The following is a 24,208-nucleotide window of genomic DNA, read 5'->3' as shown; positions in this document are numbered from 1 at the left end:
AAAAAGGCCTGCCTGGCTTCGCGGGTGATCAAGCCAGGTTCTGGGCGGCCTCCGGTAGAGAAACTCCCCGCAGCCTTCCTTTCTCGGCCGGACCCGCGAGGGCCGCTGGACTGACTCCGGGCTTCAACGTCAGCAGGAGGCCGAGGGTCTAGGGGGGCTTCAGGCTCGGCCACACCCCCAGAAGGGGCCGTCCGCCCAACCCCCTGAGCCCCAGAACCGGTAGATCCGGCTCAGCCCGGCCCCGCCCTTCCGAACCTCGCTAGCGGCTACGCCGTGCGAGGTGCACGCGCGGGAGGCGCAGGCCCGGTCACGCTCCGCCCCCTCGGCCCGACGCGGCCGCCGGGCCCGAGGGCTCGGGCCTAAGCCGCCGGGGCCAGTACCCGGCCGGGCCACGGTCTTCGGCCCCGAGCGCCGCGCACGTCACCACCCCCCGACGTCACCTCCCGGCACTGCAGGCCCCGCAGCCCTCCGCTTTTCTGGAGGGGAGGGGCCCGGCGTCGCCACGTGACGCCTCGTCCCCGCCCGGCCCTGGTCACATGGGTGGCGCGGCCGCTGCGTCAGTCACAGCCCTGGCTGCGGGAGTCGAGCCGCCGTCGCCGCCGCCGCCGCCAGCGGACGGGGCGGGGATCCCGGTGCCAGGTCCTCGTCAGCCCGCCTCAGCCGGCCCTCCCGGCCAGGCCTCGACCGTCATGGAGCGGGGCGGGACCTCCGCCTGTGCCGTGTGAGCTGCGTCGCCGCCGCCTGCGCTTTTCGAGACCTCCCGAACCCTCGCCGCCGCCGCCGCCCGGAGCCCCTCGCCCTTGGCAGCCTGTCGCCGCCCCTCGGGCGGGCTCGAATGCGCGTCCGGTGAAGGTGCAGGCCCGGCGCTGCCACTGCCGCAGCCGGGAGATGGTTCGGGCCTAGCGGAGCCGGGACTGGAGGTGAGAAGCACCGACGGACTGACGGAGGGCCGGGCCGGGCGGCGGGGGAGTGGGGGAGGGGAGGACGGGGTCCGCCTCCGGATTCGGAGGGACCCTCCGGGCTCGGGCTGCTCGATCCGGCATCTCTTTTCGCCTTCGCATTCCAGCCCCCTACCCTTACACACACACAAAACATTAATGAAATGGCTAACCCAATCCTAACAAAAATTCCCAGAAATCCATCTTTTCCCAGTTTTGTCTTTCCCCTTCCATTTCTCAATCCATTCTTGCCCTCAGAAATTCCTTCGACTGCATCGTTGCTTTTAAAGCCCCTCCTGAATTTCAGGGTGTTTCTAGTTGAAGAGAAAAGAGGGCCTAGATGCTGGCTAGCATTACCCAACTAGTTCTCGCTTTCCTTCTCGCGATCCTGCGCACGTCCTCCTCCTTCTCCTCCTCCTCCTCCTCCTCCTCCCCCTCCCTCCCCCCGCAAAAAGGAAAAAAAAAAAGGGAAAAAAATTTCCGCCTTCGGCTGGTTAAGGGGGTTGACTAAAAATGGGAATGTTGGGGGTGTAATACTGGAACACCCCCCCCCCATAACTTCTGAATCGGTCCAGCTCGTTACCCCGATAGCTTGTATTTGGATATGGATGTGTAGGCCTTTCCTCCAGCTGCCGGTGCTCGGGGTTAATCTCGTAATTGACGTCAGTGCTTTGTTCCTTCCACTTTGCTGTTCCTTCCACTCTTTGAGGATGGATCATGGGATCCAGGAGTTGGAGGAGTCTCCTTACTGCCTTTTCTTTCGCAAAGACTGTCGTTTATAGGAAGTTGAAGATACAAATCTGCGATGCTTGCGTGTGGAGTTCAGACTAAGATGCAGAGTTCGATTTAGGGTTCTCAGAGTCATTTCAATTCAGAATGGTGCGATTTCTTTCCTGCTGGCTAGGGAGATTTTAAACTAAAGCTAGGCCCTTTTCCAGTTATCAGTATTTTTCCTGACGGCATCTAGTCTATAGTTGTGAATAGGATGTTTATAAATGCGGTGTTTAAATTGTGTCTTATTTTTGAGAACCCACGTGTTAAAAAGCTCAAAGCTTTGTTTCCATATTGATTTTGCAAAGCTTTGGAAAGTGCTCCTTTTGTGTACTTGTCCTTTAACTTGTCAAAGTTGAAATATTTATGAGAACTTTCTTAATTTGGCATTTAATAAAGAGCCTCTGTGGCCTGTGAATCTGCCTAGAATCATCTTCCATCATATGCGTATAAAGAAGTGTTGGCAGGTTGCCACCTGGTTTTTAACAAAGCTGGCTTCTTTAAATTTCTCAGGTTTGTTTTCTACTTATTCGTCCATGTGTCCTTCAGTCTCCAAACATGAAAAAAAAAACCTTAAGAAATTATTGTAAATTATCTTTTAGCATTAACTTAATTGGAAGCAATTAAAAGTTAATTTTTTATACCAACAGTTTCAGTTTGTGATGGTTTGCAGCCTGATGACTGGTTTTTGTTAGCTCTTCAGGAACAGTAGGCAGGTAGGATGTTTGTAAATGACCCAACCTTTACTGTTTTTTTTTTAAAAGAGCTTAGCTGTGTTCATTGGCAAATGGTCTACAGGTTTGGAGTGTGAAGTTGATTCTACAGTGCTTTGGTGAAGCTGTGTAATTAAGAATTCTTAAAGATAGGATATTTTCATTCAGATTCACTTTCTACTTGTCATAGGACATACATTCCCTTCTCTGTGTTCTTGAGTTCTTGTACCCTCTTTGTGACATTCTGCTTTTTGTATTGTAATTTTTAAAAATAGGTCTGTCATGTCTTTAGAGCAAGATCTATATTTATACCTCTCCCTATGCTCCCCAGTATTTTACACAATTATTAGATTGAATATGTGATGTCCAACCCAAGATTTCACAAAAGGGTAATCTAAAAACAGCTGTATGAGCAAGTTATCTGTATTTGAAGGAGAAAAGTAACTCTCAGTTGCAGAAGATGACAGAAGGTGAAGCCTTTTAAAATTATGTATGTTAACCTTTTTTTAAGAGTTAAGGTAAATGTCACGGTTTTTTGTGTACCTGAGAGGAGCATAGAAAACAGGTATTTGATCTTTTGTGGCTGTCTGGTTTAGAATGGGATCCACAATGTATGAGGCCTTCTCGTCCTAGTATTTTTCATAAAATCGAAGGGATACGCTTAAGTATTGAAGGGACACCTGAACAGTGACCCAGAAGTGCAGTGTGTATTATAAAAATTGATGGCTTCGATTTTATTTTTTATTTCAGCTCTGTGCTACAGATGTTTTACAGTAAAAACTGTCCGTATCATGTAAAGGTTTCCCAGCTTTGGAACCCCCGATCCTCATTTTGTTTGACCTGTTTCCTTTTTTATTTCCTCTAAGTTGAAACGATTAAATTTGATTTCTGGGAGTCTGTTTGTCAGTCTCAGTTATTGTGAAATAAGGTGTAGTCAGTGACGAAAAACTGCTTAAAGCTAACCTGACTTGTTACCTTGCTACTTTTTTGGTTTAGGAAAAGCACCCCTGCTGTAACTCCCCACACCCAGTGACTGACTGGAAAGCCAGTATGGTTTGGCTACTCATATACTGTCATGATTTGTCCTGAGACTGGGGCTCCCTTGGGCTGCTTTGGGCCTGAGTGAGTCTGCCATAATTTTGTCAATTTGGAGCTGCCTAGTGGGTTATGACATTTTACTTTGACTTTTCCTTTTCTTGTCATCATTAGGATAGTTTTCTGGAGAGGTGAGTACAGGCCAATACTCTGCACAGGCAGGCCTTCCCACTCTTGCCAGTTTCTTTCATTTCTTCTATCTGGAATATCACTTTTCCTGTCTTGTGCCCTGTGGCTTAACATTTACCATCTTTTAAGTTTTAAGGCCCAGTGCAAGTATTGTTGTCTTCTTAAGTTTTGCTTGAGTCCCCACCCTGCTCCACTTGTGACCAATGTCCTTTGAATCCCTGCATCACTTTGTATTGTTTTTATTTGTTCAGCAGCTAGCTGTGGGACTGTATCGCGCTGGCTGACATTGAGCATTATCAGGAAGACTCACTAGTGAAATAAAGGCTGTTATCTCTAAAAAATAAAAATTAAAACGTAATTCAATTTAAAATTTGACTAAAAAAATTAGCATTTCTGGAGTTCCCGTCGTGGCGCAGTGGTTAACGAATCCGACTAGGAACCATGAGGTTGCGGGTTCGGTCCCTGCCCTTGCTCAGTGGGTTAACGATCCGGCGTTGCCGTGAGCTGTGGTGTAGGTTGCAGATGCGGCTCAGATCCCGCATTGCTGTGGCTCGGGTGTAGGCCGGTGGCTACAGCTCCGATTCGACCCCTAGCCTGGGAACCTCCATGTGCTGCGGGAGCGGCCCAAGAAATAGCAACAACAACAACAACAACAACAAAAAAAGACAAAAGACAAAAAGACAAAAAAAAAAAAAAAATTAGCATTTGGAGTTCCACTGTGGCGCAGTGGGATCAGTGGCATCTTGTGAGCCCTGGGATGTAGGTTCCATCCCTGCTGGGCACTGTGGCGTTGCCGCAGGTGCAGTTTAGGTTGCAACTGTGGCTCGGATCTGATCCCTGGGACAGGAACTCCATATGCTGTGGGCCAGCAAGAGGAGAAGACAAAAAATTTAACACTAACTCCTAATGTCATCACATAGCCAGTCAGTGTTCAAATTTCCCTGATTACAGTTTTTGTTTTAACGATTTGTTTGAATTAGGATCCCAATAAGGTTCATACATTGTATTGGATTGGTATGTGTTTCAACTCTCTTTTCCTTTTTCCTCTGTGAATTCTTGTCTTGTCTTTTTGTTTGGGTTCCCATACATTCTCTTTGTTAAAGAAACCAGGTTTTTGTTCTATGAGATTTCTCACGGTCTGGATTTTGCTGATTGCATCCTTGTGGTTTAATGTAATATGTTCTTCTATTCACTGTTTTTCCTGCAAATTAGTAGTTACATCTAGAAGTTCGATCCAATTCGGGCTTGAATTTTTTTTAATGGCAAGAATATTTCATAGGTAAAGCTGTATACTTTATATGTATTCTTAAATCCTCAGTCTGTCTTCTCATCCTACTATGTCAGTGAAATTGCTTTTACCAAGGCCACCGGTGACTTCTCCATTACCAGTTTGTATAGTCATTCCTTACTCTTTTACATTTTTCTGTGCCTGATACTGTTAACCATAGTCTCCTCGATATTGTTTTGTTTGGTTTTTTCCTTGACCTTTATGACTCCCTTTACTGGTTTTCTTACTGCTTGCCTTCTTTGCAGACTCTTAATTCTGTGCTAATCCCTTTATATTGATAGTTATGTATTTTTGCCTTGACTCTCTTTTCACCCTTCCAGGTGATTTCATCCATTTTTGTCCACTTCATTCATTCCAGGGTAGCCTTAGCTACCATCTTGAAGCATTTTGAACTCACCAGAACTCTTTCATCCAACTGAATACCCCTCTTTAGATTGTCCATTAGGTACTTTGTTTTAGGTAGGAGAGTGACACATACCTGACTTAAGCAAAAAGAGGAATTTATTGGGAACATAAAGGTATCCCATAAGTTCTCAGAAAGGCAGTCATGCCACAGGAGGACAGCTAAGACTCCGAAAGAGCTGGATTCAGGGGCTCCATGTGGGACAGGAATTGCCTCTTTATATCTCACAGGATACTCTCCCCCCTCACCCCGCAAGATACTCTGTGTTCAGTTTTCTCTTGCTGCAGAACAACTTTAACACTCATATCTATTGAATTTTAAATCTTACAACTTCTGGCATCAGAGAGAGACCTCTCTGATTCCCCATCCCAAAACTCAGGAAAGGAACTCATTAGGTTATATGTCCACCTCTGGACCACAGCTTTGGCTAGGGGTCTCCATTGTAATAACATGCTCTAGCGGCACCATCCCAGAGAGAAATGGAGTAAAGGACATCAAAACATGGTTGTCCACTTCATTCACTCCATGGCTATTTAGTACACACACACAGTCCTACTGTTTCCTATATATATAAAATATTTTCTTTAACATAATCTATCTGTATATACCAGCAGACACTCTAATCTCTTTTATGGAGACAACTCAAATTCATACCTACTTACCATATCCAGAGGTCATTGTTCTCTGAGTCTGGATTCTAAAAGTGATAAATATGCTTTGTCACACGTCTGAAAATTGTGGGCTAAATACTAAATTTAACCGTCTCTAACGTAACTTATACACGGTGGGAAAAAAGTATCTAAAGCTATTATGAGGGGAGAAGAGAGTTTTGTTCCAAAACCTAACAACATAACTTGCTGGACAGGTACAGAAGAAGTTGAACCACAGAGCCAGCACATTGTCTGCGCCTTTATTTGTTACTTTCTTGCGAGTGGATTAAGTTCTTTGGTCAGCCAAATGAAGATTTTCAGTTCTGTCCAGAAGGAAGATTTTTCTCTCGTCTTTGGTTGAGGTTTACACTGAGAGGACATTTGGAAGAATTTTGGAGGAGGGCAGTTCTTTGTTGCCTTAGTGCAGGGGTGGACTCACTATGCTTAGTAGTCCCAATTGCCTGCTTTTGTATGGCCTGAGACCTAAGAGTAGTTTTTACATTTTTTAAAATGGTGGGGGAAAAGTCAAAAGAAGAATATTTTGTGGCATGTGAACATTGTAGGAAACACAAAATTTAGTGCCCATGAATACAGTTTTATTGGAGCACAGACAGACAACATACCCATTCATTTATGTATTGTATGTAGCTGCCTTTGCTGCTGCAGTGGTAGAGTTGAGTGGTTGTAACTGTGGCCTGCAAAGCCTAAAATATTTAGTGTATGGCTTAAAAAAAGTTTGTCGACTTTTGTCTTAGCAGATCAGAAGGCTCTTAGGGGATTCTTGAGTCAGGATTGACTTAGGGTTAGTAGTTAGTTAAAAGGTCCTATTTACTGTGGTAGTTGTTAGGGTTTTTCTGTTTGTAGATTACATGTATATGTATATATCTCTGTGTGTATGTGTCTATATCTGTGTATACATTTATGTGTGTGTATACATATACATTTACATATACATACATAAATAAAGCAGGTGGGGTCTGCACATTGGCCTAGTTGAGGTTAGGATTCAGGTAGTCAGCTGCACCCTGAAGGTAGGGATCACAGTGTAGATTACACTGAAGCGTGGTTGCTCTTAGTACAGCTGTGTGAATAGGGGAGAGAATTTTGAGAAAAGCTAGGGTAAGTGAGGTGAGACTAGAAGCTGATCACATAGTTCCCGTAATGTTGATCACGTACAGATTAACTATTCTACTACTTCTCAGTCTCTCACCCCTAAATTCTGCTGTTTTCCTCACCTTGGAGATTGCAACGAATCTTTCTTTTTTTTTTTCAGAAATCTGAAAATTGTCCTTCACTCTTCTCTTTTATATATCTCACAACTAATTGGCCCCAAAGTTCTTCCTTTTTTTTTTTTTTTTTTTTTTTTGCCATTTCTTGGGCCACTCCCGTGGCATATGGAGGTTCCCAGGCTAGGGGTCTAATTGGAGCTGTAGCTGCCGGCCTACACCAGAGCCACAGCAACGCGGGATCCGAGCCGCGTCTGCGACCTACACCACAGCTCACGGCAACGCCGGATCGTTAACCCACTGAGCAAGGGCAGGGGCCGAACCCGCAACCTCATGGTTCCTAGTCGGATTCGTTAACCACTGCGCTATGACGGGAACTCCCAGTTCTTCCTTTTTAACATCTTTGAATTCAAACCCTTTATCTACATCATCCACACTCCTATTAACTGCTCTAATCCAGGCTTCGTTTCTCACCTGGATCGTTGAAACAGGTTTCTCATTTGTTTCCTTATAATCTACCTCACCCTATACCAGAGTGAAATTTTTTTTCTAAGTTGCAGATTCACTTCTTTTAAAATTCCTTAGTAATGTTGCATTTTCTATAGTTTTTTTCTAACTGGGGATTCTACATTAATGAGATTTACATAACTTCTAAAGGACTGCCTTATAGCCAGGTAATCCCTTGGGAGTTTGTTGCTGTGTTTAGATTTTGTTTATTACTGTGTTTGTGCCAAGTTATAAAGCATTAAACTAACAGTGCTCATATAGGGAAAGCTGTTGAGTTAAATTGGATCCTGTCATGGTATATGTTAATACAGGCAGGCATAGTAGGCCTGGCATAGTAGTTACTGTCATGTTTTCACTGTGAGATGTATCTGGTAGATCCCATCTTTATAATTAATCAACTGGAAACTGTTTGCAGCATGAGTGTTTGAGTCCAAACTTGAGCAGTGGTTATACTGGATACACATTCAATGTAGATTTCATTAAGGTACTAAACTACAGATGAACAAGACAGAGTCGCCAGAGTTAACAAGTGAGGCCAATTTAAAATTGACATTTAAGGGGAGTTCCCGTCATGGCGCAGTGGTTAACGAATCCGACTAGGAACCATGAAGTTGCGGGTTCAATCCCTGGCCTTGCTCAGTGGGTTAATGATCCGGCGTTGCCGTGAGCTGTGTTGTAGGTTGCAGACGCGGCTCGGATCCCGCGTTGCTGTGGCTCTGGCGTAGGCCGGCGGCTACAGCTCCGATTCGACCCCTAGCCTGGGAACCTCCATATGCCGTGGGAGCGGCCCAAAGAAATAGCAAAAAGACAAAAAAAAAAAAAATTTTTTTTGACATTTAAGGACTGGTGAGGTTGTATATATAAGGTTATATTTCCCTAAATTAGCCAATAAACACTTGCAGTTATTAAATCTATTTAGTATGACATTCATAAGCATTTTTTTGCGCTAGTATTATTGAAGTCAAATTACAGAAGTGGTTTAAAAATACAGAACTAGACCTAAGACTACATGTTTTCAGGATTGAGTACATCTTCGGTCTAGTTTGTGCAAAACAGGATAATTGTTACATTAGAGTTAAGTTTTGTTTTTGTTTTTTTCTTTTTTGGCTGCATCCATGGCATATGGAAGTTCCTGTGCCAGGGAATGAATCTGAACTGCAGCTGTGGCCTACACCACAGCCAGATCCTTAACCCACTGTGTCGGGCTGGGGATTGAACCTGTGCCTCTGTAGAGACCAGCTGGATCATTAACATACTGCACCACAGTGGGAACTCCTAAATTTTGTTTTATATTTAATTTTAAAATTGTTTTAGTTTTACACTTACATAAAAGCTGTAAACGTAATGGGTTTATACCTAATTTTATATCCATACCAAGTTCTTAATATTATAATTTTTAGGAGTTCCCATTGTGGCACAGTGGTTAACGAATCCCGACTAGGAACCATGAGGTTGCAGGTTTGGTCCCTGGCCTTGCTCAGTGGGTTAAGAATCCGGCGTTGCTGTGGCTGTGGTGTAGGCTGGCGGCTACAGCACCATTTAGACCCCTAGCCTGGGAACCTCCATATGCCTCCCTCAATTTCTAGGGAGTGGCCCTAGAAATGGCAAAAAGACAAAAAAAAAAAAGATTATAATTTTTAAAAGGTCATCACTCAACATCAGGGAAATAGAATTTTCTCTGAAAAGCTATCCTTATATCTTTCAGATTTGAGAAACAAACATATAGGTCTGGTCTGATCCTTTGTATTTCTCCAGTCTTGTCTTTCATTTTTTGCTCTCCCAATCCTGTTTTCCAACTACTGTTGAGCTACCTCTTTTCCCTGGGTTCTCTTTTCAAGGCTGTTGCACATGGTGTTCTCTCTGCTTAGAACTAACCTCCCTCCCTCCATCTTTTTCCTTCCTTTCCCTCCTTCTACCCTCCTGCCACCTTTCTGTAGTCAGGTTAGGGCTTGCTGTGACCAGATCTTGAAGGTGATGGGTAATTTTTTTTTAAGGCTGCACTGCAGCATATGGAGATGCCCAGGCTAGGGGTTGAATCGGAGCTGTAGCCACTGGCCTACACCACAGCCGCAGCCATGCCAGATCAGAACTGTGTCTGCAACCTACACCACTGCTTATGGCAACACCAGGTTCTTAACCCACTGAGCGAGGCCAGGGATGGAACCTGTGTCCTCATGGATGCTAGTCAGATTTGTTTCCACTGAGCCATGATGGGAACTCCAATTTAAATTTTATGTCCTTAGTCTTAGTGCATTGTGTGACACCGTGTATGTACTGGTTAACACAGTATTAACATTGTACCTTATAGATGTATTGGTCTATACTGAAGAGAGATTTTATTTTATCTATTTATTTATTTATTTTTTGTCTTTTTGCTATTTCTTTGGGCCGCTCCCACGGCATATGGAGGTTCCCAGGCTAGGGGTCGAATCGGAGCTGTAGCCGCCGGCCTACGCCAGAGCCACAGCAACGCGGGATCCGAGCCACGTCTGCAACCTACACCACAGCTCACGGCAACACCGGATCGTTAACCCACTGAGCAAGGCCAGGGACTGAACCCGCAAGTTCATGGTTCCTAGTCGGATTCATTAACCACTGCGCCACGACGGGAACTCCCCTGAAGAGAGATTTTAAAATAAAGCCTTCAAAATTCCTTCTGATTTCTGTTTAAATATGTTACAGGTGAAAATTAGAAAATATTTTGATAATAGGTTTACTCTTATCACTCACAAATTGATTTTAAAAGTAAGTAATCTTTGTGCCATAATAAACAGCTCATTTATAAGTTTGTATTACAGTGATTAAAGAGCAGTAGCCTTAAATTACTTTTTTTTCGGCCGCCCCTTGGCACGTGAAGCTCCCTGGGCCAGGGATCAGCTGGGGAACACTGGATCCTTTAACCCACAGTGCCAGGCTGGGGATCAAGCTTGTGTCCTGGCGCTATAGAGATGCCAGTGATCCCTTTGCGCCACAGCCTAAATGCCTTATTCACATTTTAGTAGAATCTTATTAACAAGAATTTAGGGTAATTAGGACAAGGGCTAAGTTCACAAGCCTTGAGTATGTGCCTTCTTCCTTCAGTACGTTAGCATTTTCTTTCTAACCTTTTAAACAATATTCTAAGGAACTAAATATATTTCAGGAAATCTAGATACTTTGTTACCACCTGTCTTCCACATAGGCAGAGGAAGATGAAATTGATAAGAAATAGTTTCTTGTTACTGTAAAATCTATGCAGGCTTTGCTATACTATGTTTTTTAACTTTTTAATTTGCTATATGCATTTTTAAGCAGTAAAAATTGCTTTTATTTTGCCATTTGGCCCTGTGTTATTTTCTCTTGGCTTCCTCAGGTACTATAAATGAAAGCAGTCTTGTAGTACTCTGTTGAGTAGATCATTCCTTTCTGGATGTTGTTACTGAAACATTCTTCAGTTTTTACACTGTCTCAGTTTGCCAAGTATTTTTCTGAGATTTTACAGTCTAGCGCTTATATTTTGTGAACACTTGAGAGTACAGAGTTTCGGTAAAAATAGAAATTGATCATTTCTGTACATGTGTTTTTTTTTTCTTGTACATATGTTGTTTTTCTTCTAGATAAACACTTTTAGAAGAATTGCCTTAAAAACAGCAGAATTCATTTATGTCAGTATTAATGCTTTATTGGGTTGATAGTGTATTTTTTAACTCAACAATTCTGGTTTTAATTTACAAAGTCTGCTTAAAAGTAAGATGCAGAGAAACATGGTATAAAATACTTTATACATTCTAATTATACACGTATGATACAAAAATGTTTTCATTGCATAAAGATTTTCACATGTTGTTTAATGGAAAACAACTAAAATGTTAGATAAACAGTCCGGTAGATAAAATTTTACCATTTATCTTTTAGATCATGTAATTTTTCTTCAAAATCTGTACATATTCTTGGGATGCTTTTACAAGTTCATGATCGGTACACCTTGGAGGAGAAGCTCTATAAGATCCAGATTAATAGTTAGCAGCATCTTTTGCTAGTTCTCTAGTTATGTTTTCTTGCCACTCCTGGTGAATCTTGGTCAAGTAAGTCTCAATGCTTTTATTTGAAGGAGGTAAACGTGAGGTAGAAATCACTGCATTTTCTCTTGGAGTAAGATTTCCACTAAACACTGAACTCTTAGGAAGATTTCCAGCATAGGGTGGCTCCAGGACTGGCCTCATAGTCAGTTTGGAATAAAGATCTATTCTGCTCTTTCTCCACCAGAAGTTTGGTAGTGGTCTTGGCCAGCCTCTCATTAGTCTTGTTTCGTTTATTGTCCAATTAATTTCTTACTTTTAATTATTTCAGATAGAGTTGCTTATATGTTTCCAATTCTGTTTCCTTAGGATGTTCTTGAAAAGTTTCCACTTTGGAGAGTTCAGATTCAAGATCTCTAATTCTGAGTTCCCATTTCACTTCTTATTGAAACACAATTATTTTCCCATAACTGCACCAAGTTTTCTTGAGATACTGCTTGTGTCTCTAGAAATAAGTTGACTTTTGTTAATTGTTCTATCTCCCGTCTTGCTCTTTTTTCAGTCTCCCATTTATGATGCTCTATTTGACTGCATTCTACCATGTTCATTTCTATGTGACTCTTGAGGTTTGTGTTGACAGTGTATTGAACGCAGTAAAAAGAAGACCTGTTCTCTTACTGTTACCAAAAATAAAAGTCTTAGTGTTCCCTTGTGGTGCAGCAGGTTAAAAATCTGGCATTGTCACTGCAGCAACTCAGGTTGCAGCTGTGGTGTGGGTTTGATCTCTGGCCTGGGAACTTTTCCCATGCTGCAGGTGTGTGCAGCCAAAAAATGAAAATTAAAAAAAAAATTAGCAAAAGTCTTAGGAAATGGGAGACTATTTGTGGGTAGACAAGGGTAGGTGACATACCTGAAACCTAACTTTTAGTGACTGCTCCCATTGACTCTGACTTTTTTTTTTGAACTGTTGAACAAATGGTTACTCATTTTTGTTTTTAAAGTTTTTTGTTTTTTGTTTTGCTTTTTAGGGTTGCATCTGCAGCATATGGAGATTCCAGGCTAGGGGTCCATTTAGAGCTACAGCTTCCGGCCACACCCACAGCAACATCAGATCCGAGCCACATCTGCCACCTACACTACAGCTCACAGCAATACTGGATCCTTAACCCACTGATCAAGGCCAGGGATTGAACGCACAACCTTATGGTTCCTAGTCGGGTTCATTTCTGCTGTGCCACAACAGGAACTCCTGTTTTTAAGTTTTTATTTTATATTGGAGTATAGTTGATTTACAATGTTGTGTTAGTTTCGGGTGTATAGCAAAGCAGTTCATTTATACATGTACATACATCTCTCCTTTTTCAGGTTCTATTCCCGTATAGGTTATTATAGAACATTGAATAGAGTTGCTTGTGCTATACAGTAGGTCCTTGTTGATTATTTGTTTTATATATAGTAAGTGTGTATATGGTAATCCCAAATTTCTAATTTATCCCTCCCCTGCCACCTTTCCCCTTTGGTAACCATAACTTTGTTTTCTATGTCTGTTGAGTCTGTTTCTATAAGTAAATTCATTTGTATCCTTTTTTTGGTGGGAGGGGATGTGTCCATGGCAGACAGACGTTCCCCCATCAGGGATCAAATCCAGGACACAAATCCACAGCAGTGACAACACCAGCTCCTTAACCATTAGGCCACCAGGGAACTCCATTTTTTGGGGGGAACTCTATTTTTTAGATTTCACATATAAGTGACATCGTATAGTTGTCTTTCTGTGTCTGACTTCACTTAGTATGATAATCTCTAGGTCCATCCATGTTGCTGTAAATGGCATTATTTCATTTTTTTTTCTGGCTGAGTAATATTCTATTGTATGTATGTACCACATCTTCTTTATTTTATTTTTATTTTTATTTTGGCCACACTGCATGCGAAAGTTCTCAGGCCAGAGATTGAATCCACACTTCAGCAGTGACTCAGGCTGCTGCAGTGACAACGCTGGATACTTAACCTGCTGTGCCACAAGGGAATTCCGTGTACCACCTCTTTATCAGTGGACATTTAGGTTGCTTCCATGTCTAGGCTATTGTAAATAGTATTGCAGTGAACGTTGGGATGCATGTATCTTGTTGAATTATGGACTTCTCCAGATATTTTCCCAGGAGTGAGATGGCTGGATCATATGGCAGCTCTATTTTTAGCTTTTTTTTTTTTTAAGGGCCACACCCTCAGCATATGAAGGTTCTCAGCCTGGGGGTCAAATTAGAGCTGTAGTCACTGGCCTATACCACAGCCATAGCAACGCCAGGTCCCAGCTAGGTCTGTGACCTGCGCCACAGCTCACGGCAACGCCAGATCCTTAACACACTGAGTGAGGCCAGAGATCGAACCTGCATCCTCATGTATAGTAGTGAGATCGTTTCTGCTGAGCCACGACAGGAACTCCTATTTGCAGCTTTTTTTTTTTTTTTCTGTTTAGAGCCGCTCCTGTAGCACATGGAGGTTCCCAGGCTAAGGGGTCTAATTGGAGCTGTAGCTGCTGGCCTGTGCCACAGTCATAGCAATGTGAGACCCAAGCCGCATCCGTGAACTACACCACAGCTCATGACAACGCCAGATCCTTGATCCACTGAACGAAGCCCGAGATGGAAGCTGCAACCTCATGGTTCCCAGTCAGATTTGTGTCCGCTGCGCCGCAATGGAAACTTCATATTTCCAGCTTTTTAAGGAACCTCCATACTGTTCTCCAGACTGTTTGACTCGAGGCAATGAGTATAGTTGTGACCCTTATAAAATCCGTGAAGTGTTTTGAGTGTGTATCTGCAGTATGTCGCCATTGTATTACTTGCTGGAAGGGAGATGGGAAGTTGAATGATGTCCCATAGTTCTTACTCTTCAGAGGCTTGTGATATGGAGGTGAGTAGGGAGGGTGGATAGAAGAAAAACATTTTAATAATCCTAAGGTAAGGCAGGTGTTGGGCACCAAATGAAATACAAAGAAGTGCTTTGGCAAGTGAGTGATTTTAGTTCTCAGAGGATTCTTGAAGAGCTTCTTGCAAGAAAAAGGATATGTGGTGAACTTTGAAATGGACGTATTTAGGGATGGGGAAAGGAAGGACGCTATATGTAGAGGGACTAGTTTGAGTAAAGACCTAGATCTGAACATAAGTAGTTTTTTTTCCCAGGCTCGGTTAAGTCCTCAAGGCTTTGTAGAAGTAGGTAGGAATTTAGCTGCACACAGGTTTGAAACCTGAGGTAAAAATTTTGTACTTAGATTTTCCATAGAGCTTTGAGCTATTAATGACTTTTAAGCAGGAGAATGTCTTAATTAGCCCTGTTTTATAAAGATATAAAGGTAATTATTTATGCGTATGGCACATAGGTTTCTAATAAGATACCTTTGTGGGTTTTAGATATTTGTATGCTTTCAGAGTAAAAAACTGAATCGAAAGACTATTTTCTTCTTTATAAAGGGATTCGTGAAATGACTTTTTAATCATTCTTTCCACCTAGACTTCTCAATTTGGTTTGTCTATATGTTTTCAGAGTTTGGTAGTGCAGTTTTGAGATCAGTTTAAACCAGCTTAATTTGGTTTAACATTTATCAAATATTAATAAATGCCCAAGAAGTATATTTTTATTTGGTTTTGTCTCTGAAACAGCTATGTGGCATAACCATACAGGACTACTTACTGGGGGAAAAAGGGAAAATTTACTTTTATTACTAAGAGAAACATTATCTAAAGAGAGGCAGCTGGTTACCTCTCATTTCTTCTCTTGAATTGAAGTTTTAAATTGTCTAATATTTTAAAAAGAACAACTCAGTTCATTAGTAATCAGTTTGGCAAATACTGTTTCAAATTCCTGAACAATCTAATATCTGTTTAATTGCTGAATGGCATAATAAATATTGATTGTGATACTGTCTGGTTTCTAAGATGAGGAAATACAGTTTTGCTTTACGAGAAAAAGCTTCATGGAGGAAGTGAATTGAGTTGTCATTTTAAAGGATCAGAGTTGTATAGTTAACACATTAGTAAAGAAATACATTTCAGTTCTAATCAGTCTGAAATAATTAAATGCAGATGTTAGGAGTGTGCTAAACTAAGGAGTTCCCATTGTGGCTCAGTGGTAATGAACCCGACTAGTATCCATGAGGACATGGGTTTGATCCCTGGTCTCGCTCAGTGGGTTAAGGATCCAGCGTTGCTGTGAGCCGTGGTGTAGGTCGCAGATGTGTCTCGCGGATCTGGCATTGCTCTGGCTGTGGTGTAGGCTGGCAGCTACAGCTCTGATTTGACCCCTTGCCTGGGAGCTAACATATGCTGTGTGCCCTAAAAAGAGCAAAAAAAAAAAAAGTATGCTAAATTAAAATGTGTTGCAGATTAGTATCCAGTTTTAGTTTTATATAAAGTACTAATTGTTTTAGTTTTGAAATATTAGTATTTTGTAGTAATAGGTAAAGAAAACCATGATCTCAAGGTATTATTTCCTAGTGAGATAACCAGTCCTTTCTAACCAAGTTATGAACTTCATTATTCACTTAAGTGATTATCTAGGTATGTAGTGTGAAAAAACAAATACATTCTCTGATTATTTTCTAGGGGGAGATGAAATATTAACAAATATCAAAATAAGTATATACTTAATTATAATCAAGTGCCCTGAAAGAAAAAGGAATTGTCTGCATGAATTTCTTTTTTTTTTTTTTTTTTTTTTTTTTGTCTTTTTGCTATTTCTTTGGGCCGCTCCCGAGGCGTATGGAGGTTCCCAGGCTAGGAGTCGAATCGGAGCTGTAGCCACCGGCCTACACCAGAGCCACAGCAACGCGGGATCCGAGCCGCGTCTGCAACCTACACCACAGCTCACGGCAACGCCAGATTGTTCACCCACTGAGCAAGGGCAGGGACCGAACCCACAACCTCATGGTTCCCAGTTGGATTCGTTAACCACTGCACCATGACGGGAACTCCTGCATGAATTTCTTGAAGCCCGAAAGAGAGGCACAAGTTCTGGAAGCCCCAGAAAGGCTCTTGGTGGGAGCTGGGACAGGAAGGTAGTAAGATATAAAATGAATCTGTTAAGATAGGTGGGGTCACATCAATGGAAAGTCAGATTATAGCTTTGTAGCATGTTAAGTACCTTAAAGTTTATCCTAAGGTAAGTGGAAAGGGTACTAAATTTTTATTTCAGGAGTTGATGACATAATGTGGTTTGTGTTTTTAAAAGGTTACTTGGCTGCTGTATGAAATATGGATTAGAGAGAGATGAGGGGAACTGAGAGTCCCAATTAGACGGCTGCAGCATTTGTCAAACTCAGAGATAAAATGATGGCTTGTTTTGAACAGAGGCCATGGACAAGGAAGTGTACTGATAAGTTCAAAATATATTTTGGATACTGTGGTTAAGGATTGAATGTGGAAAGAGGTTGAAGGAAGGATTTGGCAAGACTGGTTGGCTGGTAGCATTAGAATCATTGGAGCAGGAGTTGGAGGTAGGAGAAAAGAGATCAAGAAATCAATTTCAGGTACATTAAGATAAGATTGGTATTCCTCAGTCAAAGGATATGATGAGACATGTCTCTGAAAATGTGGTTCTGTACTCAAAAAAGAAAGATGTGATGTGGAACATGTTTGGGTATTTGGAATGTAGGCATATAGATGGTATTTTAAGCCATGAGAATGTAGGGAAAGAATGTAGACTTATCAGAGCCTGAATAAGACCCTTGGCTGAGTGCAGAGGAGTGCCGGTTTTTAAGAACTTTGGTAGGTAGAATGGGAGGAGCCAGAAGTGCTAGGAAAACTGAAAGGGCCGGGGTTATGGAAACCATAAGTATGTTATGGAGCTATCAGTGGCTGAATATATTGAATGGTATGTCAAGTAAAATGATCAAGCGTGTGTTGAATTTAGCAACTTGTAAATCTCTGTGGTCTTGGCAGAGGAGTAGAGTGTGGGAAGCTGGAAATAGAGTATCAAATAGTGATTGGATACATTATGGAAAGCAATTTTTCTGTATCAGTTAAAATTGAAGGAGTTCCCGTAGTGGTGCAGGAGAAACGAATCCAACTAGGAACCATGAGGTTGAGGGTTCGATTCCTGGCCTCCCTCAGTGGGTCAGGGATCGGGTGTTGCTGTGAGCTCTGGCGTACGTCACAGATGCGACATGGATCTGGCGTTGCTGTGGATGTGGCATAGGCCACAGCTCCAATTAGACCCCTAGCCTGGGAATCTCCACATGCTGAGGGGACAGCCCTAAAAAGACCAAAAAAAAAAAAAATTGAAGATGCTCATTCCCTGCAACCTAACAATTCCACTCCTAAGTGTCTCTTCCAGGAAAACTCTCACTCACTGGTTCAAGGAGAAATGTATAGCAATGGTCATCACAGCATTGTTTGTAATGGCAGATAAAGGGGAACTACCTAAAAATAAATATCCATCATCTGGAGAGTGGATAAGTAAATTGTGTGGATACACAGCAGTGAAAATAAATAAAATACAGCAACATGTATCATCAGGATGGATTAACCTCAACATAATGCTGAGACTTAAAAAGGCTTAGTCAGGTTTTAGAGTATACCCTTTTTAAAAGTTGATAAAGGAGTTCCCGCTGTGCACAGTGGGTTAAGAATCTGACTGCAGTAGCTCAGGTTGCTGCAGAGGCGAGGGTTTGATCCCTGGCCCGGCATATTGGGTTAAAGGATCTGGCATTGGTTCAGTCTCTTGCCCAGGAACTTCCATATGCCTCAGGTGCAACCATTAAAAAAAAATTTTTTTGGAAATTATGCAAAACAATTAGTGTCTTACTTAGGGATACATACATATATAGTAAAAGTATAAAGAAATTGTGAGAATGATTAACACCAAAATTAGAATAGTGGCTACTATAGGTGTCTTGGCAATGTGTATTTCCCAAGATGGTTCATGGATAACACAAGAGATCACTATATTGCTCCTTACACCTTTTTGAGTAACTTTTTTTTTTTTTTTTTAATTACAGTTGGTTTACAATGTTGTATTTGGGTAACTTTTTAATAAAAGAAATGGATGCAGAGGAAGTGGAGAATCCTTTTGGCTGTAAAGAAGAACAGAAAAGATAGAGTGGTAGCTGGAGAGATCTGTGGGGCCACAGAAGACTTTTTTTTTTTTTTTTTTTTTTTTTTTCCCACTGTACAGCAAGGGGATCAGGTCATCCTTAGATGTATACATTGCAGTTACAGTTTTTTCCCCCACCCTTTCTTCTGTTGCGACATGAGTATCTAGACATAGTTCTCAATGCTATTCAGCAGGATCTCCTTATAAATCTATTCTAGGTTGTGTCTGATAAGCCCAAGCTCCCGTCCCTCCCACTCCCTCCCCCTCCCATCAGGCAACCACAAGTCTCTTCTCCAAGTCCATGATTTTCTTTTCTGAGGAGATGTTCAATTGTGCTGGATATTAGATTCCAGTTATAAGTGATATCATATGGTATTTGTCTTTGTCTTTCTGGCTCATTTCACTCAGTATGAGATTCTCTAGTTCCATCCATGTTGCTGCAAATGGCATTATGTCATTCTTTTTTATGGCTGAGTAGTATTCCATTGTGTATATATACCACATCTTCCGAATCCAATCATCTGTCGATGGACATTTGGATTGTTTCCATGTCCCGGCCACTGTGAATAGGGCTGCAATGAACATGCGGGTGCATGTGTCTCTTTTAAGTAGAGCTTTGTCCGGATAGATGCCCAAGAGTGGGATTGCAGGGTCATATGGAAGTTCTATGTATAGATTTCTAAGGTATCTCCAAACTGTTCTCCATAGTGGCTGTACCAGTTTACATTCCCACCAGCAGTGCAGGAGGGTTCCCTTTTCTCCACAGCCCCTCCAGCACTTGTTATTTGTGGATTTATTAATGATGGCCATTCTGACTGGTGTGAGGTGGTTTGGTATCTCATGGTAGTTTTGATTTGCATTTCTCTTATAATCAGCGATGTTGAGCATTTTTTCATGTGTTTGTTGGCCATCTGTATATCTTCCTTGGAGAAATGTCTATTCAGGTCTTTTGCCCATTTTTCCATTGATTGATTGGCTTTTTTGCTGTTGAGTTGTTTAAGTTGCTTGTATATTCTAGAGATTAAGCCCTTGTCGGTTGCATCATTTGAAACTATTTTCTCCCATTCTGTAAGTTGTCTTTTTGTTTTCTTTCTGGTTTCCTTTGCTGTGCAAAAGCTTTTCAGTTTGATGAGGTCCCATGGGTTTATTTTTGCTCTAATTTCTATTGCTTTGGGAGACTGACCTGAGAAAATATTCATGATGTTGATGTCAGAGAGTGTTTTGCCTATGTTCTCTTCTAGGAGTTTGATGGTGTCCTGTCGTATATTTAAGTCTTTCAGCCATTTGGAGTTTATTTTTGTGCATGGTGTGAGGGTGTGTTCTAGTTTCATTGCTTTGCATATAGCTGTCCAGGTTTCCCAGCAATGCTTGCTGAATAGACTTTCCTTTTCCCATTTGATGTTCCTGCCTCCCTTGTCAAAGATTAATTGACCATAGGTGTCAGGGTTTATTTCCGGATTCTCTATTCTGTTCCATTGGTCTGTCTGTCTGTTTTGATACCAGTACCACACTGTTTTGATGACTGTGGCTTTGTAGTATTTCTTGAAGTCTGGGAGAGTTATGCCTCCTGCTTGGTTTTTGTTTCTCAGGATTGCTTTGGCAATTCTGGGTCTTTTGTGGTTCCATATAAATGTTTGGATTGTTTGTTCTAGTTCTGTGAACAATGTCATGGGTAATTTGATAGGGATTGCATTGAATCTGTAGATTGCTTTGGGTAGTGTGGCCATTTTCACAATATTGATTTTTCCAATCCAGGAACATGGAATATCTTTCCATTTAGAAGACTTTTTTTAAAGAATATATTTGAATATGACGGAAAGGATTTATTAAAGAGGGAAAAGTTATAGTTCCCATTGTGGCTCAGCAGGTTAAAAAGCCAATGTAGTGTCCATGAACATGCGGTTTGATCCCTGGTTTTGTTCAGTGGATTAAGGATCCAGCATTTCTGCAAACTACCATGTAGACCGAAGATGTGGCTTGGATCCAGTGTTGCCGTGGCTGTGGCGCAGGCCTGTAGCTGCAGCTCCAATTCTGCCCCTAGCTGGGGAAGTTCCATATGCCACAGGTGTGGCCATAACTTGAAAAAAAAAGAAAGAAAGAAAAAGAAAAAAAAAGGAGGTAAAAGTTGGAGTTGCTGGAGAGAAGTTAGTAACTGATAAGGGTCTAGGAGAAGATTGCAAAATGGGCATAATTTTTCTCTGATAGAAAGGTACTTTTTTAACCAGAGGAGAGAAGAGAATGGATGGAATGCTGATATTTTGAAAGTTGATGATTGATTAATGAGATTTCTCTCTCTCTCTCTCTCTCTCTTTTTTTTTTTTTTGGCCATTCCTGAGGCATGCGGAAATTCCTGGGCCAGGGAGTGAACCTGCACCACAGTAGGACCTGAGCCACTGCAGTGACAGTGCCACATCCTTAACCCACTGCTCCACAAGGAAATTCCATTTTTCAGTAGGCTATTTCCAAGACACTAATTGAAAAAGGAAACATTGTAACAGGTTCTGAACACTTGAAAGAGGTGAGTTAAAAGTCAGGTTTTACTCTTTAAAAAGTTTTAGATTTTAAAAGGTTATAAAACTAATACATGTTTTTGTTAAAAATATTATAGAGGGAGTTCCCGTGTGGTGCAGCAGGTTAAGGATCTGGCATTTTCACTGCAATGGCTTGGGTCACTGCTGTGGAACAGGTTCCTTTCCTAGCGTGAGAACTTGCACATGCCTTGGGCATGGCCCTCTTAAAAAAAAAAAAAGACTAGAAGATGAATTGCCTTTTTTTTTTTTTTCTTTTTTTGATCTAAAAAGACACCTGAGGCATATGGAGGTTCGCAGGCTAGGGGTCAAATCGGAGCTACAGATGCCAGCCTACGCCACAGCCTATGCCACAGCACCACCAGATCCGAGCCATGTCTGCAACCTACACCACAGCTCACGGCAACACTGGGTCCTTTACCCACTGAGCAAGGCCAGGGATTGAACCCACAACCTCATGGTTCCTAGTCGGATTTGTTCCCGCTGTGCCACAATGGGAACTCCTGGAAGATGAATTTCTAAATATTCATTGGGAAAGCACATTTTTTTTTAAAAAAAAAACTCATGAGGAGTTCTTTTGTGGTGCAGCAGGTGAAGGATCTGGGGGCTTGAGTCGCTGCTGTGGAGCAGGTTCGATCCCTGGCAGGGAACTTCCATGTCCCTCAGACACAGTCAAAAAACAAAAAACAAAAATAAAACCTTGTGAGTGCTATAATTTTTTTGTGGTGGTAAAATATCATGTAACAAAATTTACCGTTTTAATTATCTTGTGTCCAATTCAGTGGCATTATGTACATTCACAATGTTGTACAGCCACCATCACTGTCCATTTCCAGAACTTTTTCCTCAAACAGAAGCTTCATATCCATTAAACAATAATTCTCTATTCCTTTCCTTATGCTCAGCCCCTTGCAAGGCACTGTTCTACTGTACATCTCTATAAATGTGCCTTTTCTGCATAACATACCTCATGTAACTAGAGTCATAGAGTATTTGTCTTTTTGTGACTGGCTTATTTCACTTAGAATAGTATCCTCAAGATTCATCTGTGTTATAGCATATGTCTAAATTTCATTCCTTTTTAAGGATGAATGATATTTCTTTGTATGTGTGTATATACCACCTCTGGCTTGTCCATTCACCTGTTGGTGAACCCTTGGGTGGCTTCCACCTCTTGACTTTTGTGGATAATGTTGCTGTGAACATTGGTGTACAATTGTTTGGGTCCTTGCTTCAGTACTTTTGCTATATACATAAGAATACAGTTGCTGAGTCATACGATAATTTCATAGCAGCTGCACCTTTTTATATTTTCACCAGCACTGCACAAGGGTTCTCATTTCTCCATATTCTTGGAAACACTTTTTTTTTAATTTTAATTTTTGGATAATAGCCATTTTAATGACATGGTTTCTCATGGTTTTGATTTGCATTTCCCTTATAAGAAATGATAATGAATGTTTTTGTTTGTTTTTTGCTTTTTTAGGGCCATACCTGTGGCATATGGAAGTTCCCAGGCTAGGGATCGAATCAGAGCTGCATCCAGTGGCCTATAGCACTGCCACAGCAATAGCAATGCGGGATCCGAGCCCATGTCTTCGACCTACACCAGAGCTCACGGCAACGCCATATCCTTAACCCACTGACAGAGGCCCGGGATGGAACCTGCATCCTCGTGGAACCTAGTCAGGTTCGTTAACTGCTGAACCACGAAGGAAACTCCTTGATATTGAGCATCTTTTCGTGTGTTTGTTGGCCATCTGTGTATTTTCTTTGGAGAAATGTTTGTTGAGGTCCTTTTCCCAGGTTTTGATTGAGTTGTCTTGGCATTCTTGTGGAAAATCTATTATAATGTAAGGTACATTTCTGGACTTCCAGTTCTGTTTTGTTGATCTACAGGTTTTAGTAAAGTTTGAAATTGGGACGTGTGTGTTTTCCAACTTTGTTCTTTTGTAAGGTTGTTTTGGCTGTTTGGGATCTGTTGAATTTCCACATGAATTTTAGCTTGTTGATTTCAGTAAAGAAGTCAGCTGGGGAGTTCCCGTCCTGGCTCAGTGGTTAACTAACCAGGCTAGTAACCATAAGGTTACAGGTTTGATCCCTGGCCTTGTTCAGTGGGTTAAGGATCTGGTGTTGCCATGAGCTGTGGTGTAGGTCGCAGACTCGGCCTTGGATCCTGCGTTGCTGTGGCTCTGGAGTGGGCTGGCAGCTATAGCTCAAATTAGACCCCTAACCTGGGAACCTCCATATGCTGCAGTTGCAGCCCTAGAAAAGACAAAAAAACAAAAACAAAAAAAGTCAGCTGGGTGGAATATTGATAGGGATTCTGTCGAAACTGTAGATCAATTTAGGGAGTGTTTTCATCTTAGCAAATTTTCCAATCCATGAATATGGAATGTCTTTCCTCTATTTCGGTCTTTTATTTCTTTCAATAATGTTTTATAGTTCCCAGAATGCTGTTCTTTTGTTAATTTTTTTTTTTTTTTTTTCTGGTTCTAGTTGTAGTACAGTGGGGTTAATGATCAGGCTCTTCTCTGTGGCATTGCTGGTCTGATCTCTGGTCTGGCACCATGGGTTAAGGATCCATTGTTGCTGCAGCTGTGCATAGGTTGCCGGTGCAGATTCGATCCCTGGCCTGGGAACTTCCACGTGGGTGTGGCTGAAAAAGGAAAATAAAAATTTTTTTCTGAAGTATTTTATTTCTTTTGATAATATTGATGATGCTGATCCAGTTGGTGAATGGAATTGTTTTCTTTATTTTTGTTTTGTTTATTGCTCTTATATAAAAATACAATTAGTTGGGGGTTTTTTGTGTATTGATCTTGTGTCCTGCAGCCTTGCTGAACTCGTTGATCACCTCTAACCATTTT

At 41.7% G+C, this 24,208-nt stretch overlaps 1 protein-coding gene across 6 annotated transcripts in view; it reads left to right on the top strand.

The window, feature by feature from the left end:
• The first annotated feature begins 579 nt into the window (after positions 1 to 579).
• AFF4 (ALF transcription elongation factor 4) overlaps positions 580 to 24,208 on the top strand; it is an 88,034-nt gene continuing 64,405 nt past the window's right edge. For all 6 annotated transcript variants that reach the window (XM_085014516.1, XM_021084750.2, XM_003123929.7 and 3 more), the window contains exon 1: positions 580 to 920. The gene's annotated coding sequence lies outside the window, so the exon portion shown is untranslated. The remainder of the gene's footprint in view (positions 921 to 24,208) is intronic.

The sequence above is a fragment of the Sus scrofa genome, chromosome 2, assembly GCF_054392235.1.
Source record: "Sus scrofa isolate SSC_HxYL_T2T_F1_AM1 chromosome 2, Sscrofa_HxYL_maternal_Yorkshire_Landrace_v2.0, whole genome shotgun sequence".
Classification (NCBI taxonomy): Eukaryota; Metazoa; Chordata; class Mammalia; order Artiodactyla; family Suidae; genus Sus; species Sus scrofa.
The sequence above is the reverse complement of the archived record's forward strand: the minus strand, read 5'-3'. Positions and strand labels throughout refer to the sequence as shown.